At 37.1% G+C, this 12,101-nt stretch overlaps 1 long non-coding RNA gene across 1 annotated transcript in view; it reads left to right on the forward strand.

Moving 5' to 3' along the window:
- LOC125123091 (uncharacterized) overlaps positions 1 to 10,767 on the forward strand; it is a 43,276-nt gene extending 32,509 nt beyond the window's left edge. Inside the window, exon 4 of the long non-coding RNA XR_007133975.1 lies at positions 10,694 to 10,767. This is a non-coding gene — a long non-coding RNA (uncharacterized LOC125123091). The remainder of the gene's footprint in view (positions 1 to 10,693) is intronic.
- Positions 10,768 to 12,101: the final 1,334 nt, after the last annotated feature.

Raw genomic sequence — 12,101 nt, forward strand, 5'->3', positions numbered from 1 at the left:
TATCTTTATTTAATATGTTTATGCCTTATTGAACCTTCCATTATGTATTTATATTGCATGTCTCTCAGGTGAAATAGAAAATTAATTTTTATTCATTGACTATAACTTGTGAATAGAATGCTGTTGAGTGGGAAAAATTATACTTTACAAACTACAATGAAAGACTCAAGTTCAGCAGTTTCTTGTAGTGTATTTTTGGCATTGTTTCTTAAACACTATAAAGTCTGACTGTATAGAATCAATTTGTCAAGGAATACAGTATTGTGATTATGCTGAGAATTTTTATATCTCCAGGTAAATGAGCTTTTTGAAATATTTTCATTTTAAACTTGGAAGATTTTTGTTTTGTTTTCCTTTCTCTAAAAAAATGCATTAAAGATATATTAACCCATCATTTGTCACATAGACCACACTTCTATGTAGTCATTCTTTAATGACTAATTTTTAAAAATTGTAATAATAGGAGTTCCTGTCATGGCACAGTGGTTAACGAATCCTACTAGGAACCATGTGGTGGCAGGTTCAATCCCTGGCCTTGCTCAGTGGGTTAAGGATCCTGCGTTGCCATGAGCTGTGATGTAGGTTGCAGACGCGGCTCGGATCCCGCGTTGCTGTGGCTCTGGCGTAGGCCGGTGGCTATGGCTCCGATTAGACCCCTAGCCTGGAATCTCCATATGCCGCAGAAGTGGCCCTAGAAAAGGCAAAAAGACAAAAAAAATTGTAATAATAATAATGATTTTACTTTGAGGTAATATTAAGTTATACAGAAGATATATTCTGTACAGTAGAAATACAGAAGATATATTCTGTACAGTAGAAATTGACAGAACATTGACAGAACATTATCAAATATACTTTAATAAAAAATTTTAAAAACATAAAAAGACATCAATGAAGTCATTTCGAAGGGACAGAAAGTCAGGTTGGTATTATCTTAAGAGTAATGTACAAAGGAAGAAGACAAAAGACAAACATTTTGAGGAACTGTGGGAAAGAATGCATTGCTAAGACTTCATATCCAGTCAAGTGGTCATGCATCGATCAAATAAAGTAAATCAGTTGTAAACACTCAAATTTTAAGGATATGCAACTGCATCAGAAGCCTTTCATGAGAAACCTATTGTGGAATACTAGTCACCGAAGAAGCAGTGCTTTGGAAAATTGGCAAGGAACTGATTATCTTTTTAGGCCAAACAGTTTACTCTTTAATTTATATCACTATTAAACATCTGAAGTTAGACTGAATCCACAACATTTGGAGTAGGTAATTTATTAGTGCTTATTATAAAATTCTATTTAAAGCTATCCATTCCAAATGTAATAGTTTGCATCTCCTAAAAAGGGAGAGGGGAGGGATTTGGATGGACTGGGAGTTTGAGGTTAGAAGTAACATTTTTAAAAAACTTTTGCTTCTTGGGGGGTGGAGCAAGATGGCAGAAGAGTAAGAGGTTGTGCTTACCTTCTCCCACAAACACATCAAAAAAACATCTACATGTAAAATGACTCACACAGAACATCAACTGAATGCTGGCAGAAACCTCCAAAATAGCAAGTTTCTTGACATAACTGGGTAGAACAAAGGAAAAAAAGAGAGAGAGAGGGAAAAGGAATCAGGACAGGACTAGCATTCCTGAGAGGGAACAGTGAAGGAGAAAAGAAACACACATCCTGGAAAGCCACCTAACTGATGGAAAGATCAGCCAAGTCAGCAGGAACTCAGAGACTCCAAGAAAAGCACAGCAGCTGGACTGAGAACAGCAAAGCAGAGTGAGAGCCGCACAGATCATCTGAACCACTGGCCCCAACACTACAGCTTGAGATGCTCAGTGGGAGCTGGGCCCTGAGACTCAGGCTCCAGAGGTCAGTCCCAGGGAGAGGACTGGGGCTAGCTGTGTGGGGATAGCCTGAGGAGCAAAGGATCAGTGCGCCACTGGCAGGGGTATGTTATACCACGGGCTGAGCAGGGGAACACCATGGCAGAGGGAACCCAGGAGAAGGTCTGGACCTGCAAGAGAGGCAAGGTGCCATTGTTGGGGGGGGGGGAGAGGAGGAGGGGTGGATGCCATAAGAAACTCCCTGCACTGGAGTGTGCACATGCCCATGGACTCTCAGAGGGCAGAGGGGCTCTGGTGCAGGCTGTGGGTGGCAAGAAGCCTCTTGCTCATTTAGGGGAGATTGGGCACTCCTTGTGCAGGCTACAAGTGGCCAAGCACCTCTTAGGTAGGCTAAGGGCATCAGGGGGCTAAGTGCGATGTGGTGCCTCTTGCATGATCTATAGGTGGCAGGGACAGATCAAGGTGGTTGTCTCAGAGGCCAGAGGGAGGCATGGTTTCCCACCACTGGGGGCCTGTGAGTGGGCTCCACCCGTGACCCCAGTCACCTCAGGGGTTGGCAAAAAAGAAAAAAAGAGTGCACTGCAACCAAGCACCATATGCTGTTGCTTTAACTTCCCTGGGAGTACACCTGCCCGAAGCTGCCAATGTCAAATGCTCTGGCAGCATGCAGACACTTGGTCACTGTCCCTTTCCAAGACCCTACAACTAGGACCAGCTGGTGCAGCACCTCCTTCATGGGCTAAGATGGACAGCATGCTTCTTGCATGGTCTTCAGGTGGTGGGGGCAAACCACCACAGTTATCGCTGACTCTAGAGGTGGTCATGATTTGCTCCCACTAGGGGTCCCTGAACAGGCACCACCTGTAGTTCCAATCACCTCAGAGGAGGGCATTGCAGTCGAACACAAGCTGTTGTTACTCTCACTCCCCTGGGAACTCACACACCCTGCTGCTGCTTCTGCCAAGTGCTCTGGTCACCTTGAAGATCTGCCAAAACTTATTACCACTTCCCAGGGCCATGCACCTAGGTGCAGCCTGTGCCACCTTCCTGGAGGTTCTTGCTGCCATTGAGAGCCCAAAAACCAGGCACTGAATGCTGGCCCTACAATTGCCTCCTTCTCCCTGAAAACACCCTGAGCATCCTGGGAATAACAGCCTGCTCACACTGAAGAAAGAGACAGCAAATATTTAAACTCCCACACCAAAAATAAATAGTAACCCCCCCAAAAATACAAAGGGGTATTCTTGCATAGATGTAGCCTTACAAGACTATAGTTTGGTTTCCCCAAACTCAAAGAAAAAGAAAAACACAAGCAAGATGAAGAAGCTCAGAAATGATTCCCAGTTAAAGGAAGAGGAGAATTCACCTAAAGCAGTCAACAATGAAACAGACCCCTGCAGTCTGACAGACATTGAGTTCAAAAGGGAGATAGTTAAAATACTGAAGGAATTAAGAGAGGATATGAACAGTAATGCAGATTCCTTTAGAAGGGAACTAGAAAATATAAGGAGGAGCCAAGAAAAACTAGAAAATTCACTTGCAGAGATACAAACTGAGCTTCAGGCAATAAAGAGCAGAATGAAAAACGCAGAGGAACAAATTAGTGACATGGAAGAGAGAATAATGGAAATCACCCAATCAGGACAACAGACAGAAAACCAAATGAAAAAAAAAAAAACATGTAAGCAATATGAGACCTATAGGATAATGTAAAGTGGGCTAATCTATGTACAATAGGAATTCCAGAAGGGAAAGAAAAAGAAAAGGGGATTGAAAATATATTTAAAGTAATTATGGCTTAAAACTTTCCAAATCTAAAGGATACTGATATTAAGATACAGGAAGTACAGAGGGCCCCAAACAAGTTGAACCCAAACAGGCCCTCACCAAGACATACTGTAATAAAAATGGCAAAAGTTAAAGATAAAAGAGAGTTCAAAAGACAGCAAGAAAAAAGCTATCAGCTGATTTCTCTACAGAAGCACTACAGGCCAGAACAGAGTGGAAAGATATATATAAAGTGCTGAAAGGAAAAAATTTGAAACCTAGAATACTCTATCCAGCAAGAATATCATTTAAAATAGAAGGGGAAATAAAGAATTTTTCCAACACACACAAACTGAAAGAGTACAGCAATACTAAGCCCATTCTAAAAGAAATACTGAAAGGGCTTCTCTAAATAAAAATAAAAAAAAAGAAATAATAAGAAATAGGATGGAGGAAACCACATTTGGAAAGCAATCACTTAAATAAACCAGCATACAGATCTAAACAGGAAGAGGTTAAAAAAAAAAAAGACTTCAAAATTATACCATGTGGGGAAGGAAAATAAGAAAATATAGACTTTTTTAATTTTAATGATGTATTTGAGCCTATATGACTATCAGGCTAAAGCAAGCAGATATAGGAAGGGATTAACATACTTAAAAAACAGGGCAATCACAAATCAAAATTGAACATTACATTCACAAAAAATGAAAAGAAAAGTACTCAAACATAAAATAAATGGAAACCATCCAACCAAACAAAGAAGAAAAGAGAAACATATAATCAACTGGAAAACAAAGTTTAAAATGGCAATAAATACATAACTATCAATAATCACCTTAAATGTCAACGGACTGAATGCTCCAATCAAAAGACACAGAGTGGAAGAATGGATAAAAAGCAAAAACCTGCAATCTGCTGTCTACAAGAAACTCACCTAAGGCAAAGGACACATATAGATTGAAAGTGAGAGGGTGGGAAAAGATATTTCATGCCAATGGACAAGACAGGAAAGCAGAGTTGCAATACTCATATCAGACAAAATAGACTTTAAAATTAGGGCCATAAAGAAAAAGAAGGACACTATTTAATGGTTAAAGGATCCATTCAAGAAGAGGACATTACAATCATCAATACCTATGCCCCTAATATAGGAGCACCCACATACCTCCAACAAATACTAATAGACATAAAAGGAGAAATTGATGGGAATATAGTCATAGTAGGAGACTTTAACATCCCACTCACATCAATGGACAGATCCTCTAGACAGAAAATCAATAAGGCAACAGAGATCCTAAAGGACACAATAGAAAATTTAGACTTAATTGACATTTTCAGGACATTACATCCAAAAAAAATCAGTATATACATTCTCCTCAAGTGCACATGGAACATTCTCAAGAATTGATCACATCCTGGGGCCAAGAGCTCACCTCAACAAATTTAAGAGTGTAGGAATTATTTCAAGTATCTTCTCTGACCACAAATGGCATGAAACTAGAAATTAATCACAGGAAATGAAATGAAAAAAACTTACTACATGGAGACTAAACAACATCCTACTAAAAAACCCATGGGTCAGTGAGGAAATCAAGAAGGAAATTAAAAAATACCTTGAGACAAATGATAATGAAGACACAACCACTCAAAAGCAGTGCTCAGAGGGAAATTCATAGCAATACAGGCCTTCCTCAGAAAAGAAAAAAAATCTCCAATCAACAACTTAACCCACCACCTAAATGAATTAGAAAAAGAAGAACAAAAAAAAATCTAAAGTCAGCAGAAGGAAGTATATCGTAAAGATCAAAGAGGAAATCAATAAAATCGAAATTCAAAAAAAAAAAAAAATAGAAAAAATCCGTCACACCAAGAGCTGGTTCTTTGAAAAGGTAAACAAAATTGACAAACCTCTGGCTAGACTCACCAAGAAGACGAGAGAAAAAAACCAAATAAACAAAATAAGAAATGAAAAGGGAGAAGTCATAACAGATATTACAGAAATACTAAAAAACATGAGAATACTATCAACAATTATATGCCAACAAATTCAACAACCTAGAAGTAATGGACATCTTTCTAGAGACCTACAGCCTGCCAAAACTGAATCAAGAAGAAATAGATCATCTGAACAGACCAATCACTAGAAATGAAATGGAATATGTCATAAAAACACTCCCTACCAATAAAAGTCCAAGGCAATGGCTTCACAGATCAATTCTACCAAACATAGAAAGAGGAACTTGTACCCATCCTCCTTAAACATTTTCAAAGGTTGAAGAAGAAGGAACACTCCCAAAGACATTCTATGATGCCACCATCACCCTAATTCCAAAACCAGACAAAGATACCACCAAAAAAGAAAATTATAGGCCAGTAACTTTGATGAATATAGACACAAAAATTCTCAAGAAAATTTTAGCCAATTAAATCCAACAACATATCAAAAAAATAGTACACCACGACCAGGTGGGATTCATCCCAGGTGCACAAGGATGGTTCAACATATGCAAATTCATCAACATCATACACCACGTTAACAAAAGAAAAATAAAAAAACCACATGATAATCTCAATAGATGCAAAGAAATCATTTGATAAAGTCCAACATCCATTCATGATCAAAACTCTTACCAAAGTGGCTATACAGGGAACACACCTTAACAGAATAAAAGCCATATATGACAAGCCCACAGCAAATATAATACTCAATGGAGAAAAGCTGAAAGCCTTTGCATTAAAATCTGGAACAAGACAAGGATGTCCACTCTCACTACTGTTATTGAACAAAGTACTTGAAGTCCTAGCCACAGCAATCAGACAAACAAATGAAATAAAAGGCATCCAAATAGGAGGAGAAGAGGTAAAACTCTTACTGTATGCAAATGACATGACACTATATATAGAAAACCCTAAGGACTCAACCCAAAAACTACTTGAACTGATCAACAAATTCAGCAAAGTAGCAGGATGTAAGATTAACATTCAGAAATCAGTCGCATTTCTGTATAAGAACAATGAAATATTGGGAAATGAACACAGAAATACAACCCTTTTTAAAATTGCACCCCAAAAAATCAAATACCTGACCAAGGAGGTGAAAGACTTATATACTTAGAACTCTAAAACATTAATCAAGGGAATTAAAGAATATGTAAAGCAATGGGAAGATATTCCACACTCCGGGGTTGGAAAAATTAATATTGTAAAAATGGCCATACTATCCAAAGCAATCTACAGATTCAATGTAATCCCTATCAAATTACCCATGACATTTTTCACAGAACTAGAACAAACAATCCAAACATTTATATGGAACCTCAAAAGACCCAGAATTGCCAAAGCAATTCTGTGGAACAAAAACCAAGCAGGAGGCATAACTCTCCCAGATGTCAGGCAATATTACAAAGCCACAGTCATCAAGACAGTGTGGTGCTGGTACCAAAACAGACATACCAACCAATGGAACAGAATAGAGAACCCGGAAATAAACCCCAACACCTATGGTCAATTAATCTTTGACAAAGGAGGCAAGAATATAAAACGGGAAAAAAGACAGTCTTTTCAGCAAGTATTGCTGGGAAACCTGGACAGCTGCATGTAAAGCAATGAAACTAGAACACAGCCTCACACCATGCACAAAAATAAACTCAAAATGGCTGAAAGACTTAAATAGAAGACAAGACACCATCAAACTCCTACAAGAAAACATAGGCAAAACATTCTCTGACATCAACCTTACAAATGTTTTCTCAGCTCAGTCTCCCAAAGCAACAGAAATAAGAGCAAAAATAAACCAATGAGACCTCATCAAACTGGCAGGCTTTTGCACAGCAAAGGAAACCAAAAAGACCATTTACAGGATGGGAGAAAGTTGTTTCAAATGATGCAACTGACAAGGGCTTAATCTCTAAAATATACAAACAACTTGTACAACTCAACAGCAAAAAAGCCAACAACCCAATGGAAAGATGGGCAAAAGGCCTGAATAGACATTTTTCCAAGGAAGATATACAGATGGCCACCAAGGACTTGAAACAATGCTCAACATCACTGATTATTAGAAAAATGCAAATCAAAACTACCATGAGATACCACCTCACACCAGTCAGAACGGCCATCATTAATAAGTCCACAAATAGCAAATGCTGGAGGGGGTTTGGGGAAAAGGGAACCCTCTTGCACTGTTAGTGGGAATGTAAGCTGGTACAACCATTATGGAGAACAGTATGGAGATACCTTTGAAATCTATACATAGAACTACCATATGACCCAGCAATCCCACTCTTGGGCATATATCCAGACAAAACTTTCCTTAAAAAAGACAGATAGTTTTCTTTTTTGGTGGTATCTTTGTCTGGTTTTGGAATTAGGGTGATGGTGGCATCATAGAATGTCTTTGGGAGTGTTCCTTCTTCTTCAACCTTTGAAAATGTTTAAGGAGGATGGGTACAAGTTCCTCTTTCTATGTTTGGTAGAATTGATCTGTGAAGCCATTGCCTTGGACTTTTATTGGTAGGGAGTGTTTTTATGACATATTCCATTTCATTTCTAGTGATTGGTCTGTTCAGATGATCTATTTCTTCTTGATTCAGTTTTGGCAGGCTGTAGGTCTCTAGAAAGATGTCCATTACTTCTAGGTTGTTGAATTTGTTGGCATATAATTGTTGATAGTATTCTCATGTTTTTTAGTATTTCTGTAATATCTGTTATGACTTCTCCCTTTTCATTTCTTATTTTGTTTATTTGGTTTTTTTCTCTCGTCTTCTTGGTGAGTCTAGCCAGAGGTTTGTCAATTTTGTTTACCTTTTCAAAGAACCAGCTCTTGATTTAATTGATTTTGCATCATTAAGTCCACAAATAACAAATGCTGGAGGGGTTGTAGAGAAAAGGAAACCCCCCTGCTCTGTTTGTGGGAATGTAAGGTGGTACAATCACTATGGAGAACAGTATGGAGAAAATTATACATAGAACTATCATATGACCCAGCATCCCCCTCTTGGGCATATATCCAGACGAAGTTCTCCTTAAAAAAACACATGGACCCACATGTTCACTTCAGCACTATTCACAATAGCCAAGACATGGAATCAACCCAAATGTCCACTGATAGATAATTGAATTAGGAAGATAGGGGTATATATACACAATGGATTACTACTCAGCCATAAAAAGAAGAAAATAATGCCATTTGCAGCAACATGGATGGAACTAGAGACTCTCATCCTGAGTGAAGTAAGTCAGAAAAAAAAGACAAATACCATATGATATCCCTTATATCTGGAATATAAGATATGGTACAAAGGAACCATATCTTTTTTCTTCCCCACAGAAAAGAAAATAATGGACTTGGAGAATAGACTTGTGGTTGCCAAGGAGGTAGGGGAGGGAGTGGGAGCTTGGTGTAAATAGATGCAGAATGTTACCTTCAGGATGGATTAGCAATGGGATTCTGCTGTGTGGCACTGGGAACTCTGTCTAGTCACTTATGATAGAACATATAATGTGAGAAAAAAGAATGTACACATGTGAGTGTAATTGGGTCACCATGCTGTACAGTAGAAAGAATTGTATTGGGGCAATAACAATACATTTTTTTAATAAATAAATGAAATCTTTCACTTCTTTAAACTTGATTTTGTCTTGACTTTCATTCTTTGATCCTATTTTAAATAAATTTACATTATGAAGTCTGCTTTTCTGCCAGTCTCTTAAATATCAATTTCCACCAAAGCATGGTCCACCACTAATTCTGATTCTACTTTTTCCTGCCCGGATGAGCTTATCTAACATCATATTTTCAATTCTTAATCATAGGTTGGTGTCTTTGTATCTCCAGGATGTCCTCCCCCATTCAATTTCTATAGATCCAGCTTCTCAATGAGTATATTTACAGGCATATTCAAGAGCCTCCCAAACTCCTAATATTCTTCCCATACCTCCTCCTCTTTCTGTCCCCTTAATCTGTCATCTATCAGGTTTTGCATGGCAAACACTGCAGTGGTCTTTCTTAATTTTTTTTTATCCCAAATAAACCATCCAACTGGTAACCAAACCATTTGACTTATGTCTAAGGAGCCTTTCTAACTTCTGTCTCCTGTCTATATCTGCTGCCACTTACACTCTGAATCCCTTTTCTAATTCACTAGATTTTGTTATCGTTTTCTACTAAGTCTTCTTTCTCCAGTGCTTTTGGGCCCAACCCTCTTCTCTTGTTGTTACAATAATATTTTTTATAAAATTCTAACTTGATTATCTCTCCCACTAACATACAAAATGTAATACCCTTAAAAAGTCCCCAGTAACCCACAAGAAAAATTAAAAGTCTAATTTCAAAGGGGTTTACAAAGATATATATTGTAGAGAAAAACAGAAGTTATCATGTTTTAAGTAAAATTAGAATAGAAAATTTGATAATGTAAGAGGTAAAATTAACTTATACATATGTGGAGATAGGATTCAAATCTGGCTGTAACCTTCTAAGTAATACAAAAAAAGAGTTAAAATATCATATGTAAGATTGAGGCTTTTTTCATAAGACTTTTTTTCCTTAGAAGAAAGTAGGTACTTGTGAAACTGTGTTTTAAGAGAAATTTCTCCCCTGGATCCTCACAAAACCATTGTTATGTCACATAATGGTCAATTTCCTCAGACCTGGCTCCATGATAAAATGCAGTCATTTTTGTGGCATGTTGTCAAGGTAAAATTCTCTGGTAAAAAATGATTACGAGTTGAGACAAAGCAGTTGCAGTCTACCTGGTTTTCTGGTTCTCTGGTGAATCCGTTTCATCCAAGGATAAAATTTAATATTTTTGAAACATTTTGTCAGGTATTTTATATGCCCTGAAACTGATATTCCATGATATTATCAAACATTTGTTATGATTTAGGCAGCAACAAATTTAGAGTTGCATTTTCTAGCAAGTGCCTGCAAGACATTTTTTTAATGGTTTTAATTAAGGACAGATTTATTGTCCCTGATCTTGAAGTTGACAGGTGTTAAGATTTTTAAAAGAGATGAATTCATTTTTTTTTAATTAAGAACACAAATTGACTTGTATCTGAAGAGATTACTTTTTAATTCTCTACAGAATTTGGCAAAGTGAGTACCTGCAGATAAGGTCAATATTTCCCTCAGAAAACAGTTTGAGATTATTCAGCATCCTAACTGGTAAGTAAATATGTAAGTTACTGTGGCTACAGTGTACAAAATGTGAATAATGGAAATAAGAAAGGTATAAATATAATAACATAATAACTATAATAGTGACTTAAATGAAAGACCAAAAATTTTGCATATATTCTCACTTCCCTGTTTTTCTGCAAAAGTACTTACTCCTTTGCTTCAAAACTTTGAAAATTCAACACCTGTGGTATATATCTAGATTTTCTCTCTCATATTGCCCCCAAAGGTGAACATGTTGACTTTACAATATGTAGTCAAATTTAGTAATCATAGTAGAAATGAAAACCTCACAGAAATCAAACCAGTATTCTATAGTTAATTTAAAGTTATTTTCATCTTCTTAATATATAGCTAATGGCACAATAAATGCACTGCTACCAAGCCAGTCTAAAGCACAATCAATAAATTTAATAGCATAAATTTTATAATAAAAATCATATATTGATAGTTAAGCCATTTGAAGGTGCTTAGATTGCCAAAAGGATATTGGGTAATTTTTAGTTTTGCATCTTTCTCGCGAGAAAAAGGAAAAAAAAAATACCCCTGAAAAAAGTCTACCTAAATCTTCAGAGTGATCATCTGAGTGATTTCTGACTTAGTATTTGTGCACATTGATTCTTAAGATGGCCAAAATGCCAAATCGGCTTTGTTACTCTAAGCTAAACATGATTTTCCTAAATGTAATTTAAAGATTACGTTAATGCCCAGGAAATGAACACTCGATATTAAATTTGAAAGGAACACCCCTAACTTACTACTGTATTTATTAGTTGGCAGATTCTTTCTTCAAGTCTGTTTTTGATGAAAAACGTGTTTTAGGCTGTGCAGAAAGGTTTCCAGCACACAGAATGAATATATCACTGGCTTGTTTATTGGCCTAAATTACCCTATTATCTCTATGTCAAAGACTTACCATGGAGTTTACTATCTCAGTAGTGCTTATTCCACTAATCCTACCAACTGGAGTTTGTTAAAAAGCTGCTTATACTCTGAGTCATTGAGGAGAACTGTAGTCTGTGTGTTAAAATGTTTAAGAGTCACTCCACAAGTCACACTCTGTGCTACTAGCACTTTAAACAAAGTCATGCTGCATGACAGAAATAACTGATGGTTTGCAAATTACACCAGGCAATGGGTCTCCTGCATATTTGGCTTTGTGTCCTTGGAGTGATTTTAAGCATCATTAAGCAGAGAGTACATCATTTCCTAAGTCACAAGGAATGAATCACACAGAGAGATTGACTTGGCATCTCTTACATAAACTTTCTGTTTTAGATTTGCAGAATTTACATAATATTGGAACAAAACAATAC

Source organism: Phacochoerus africanus, chromosome 3, assembly GCF_016906955.1.
Source record: "Phacochoerus africanus isolate WHEZ1 chromosome 3, ROS_Pafr_v1, whole genome shotgun sequence".
Classification (NCBI taxonomy): domain Eukaryota; kingdom Metazoa; phylum Chordata; class Mammalia; order Artiodactyla; family Suidae; genus Phacochoerus; species Phacochoerus africanus.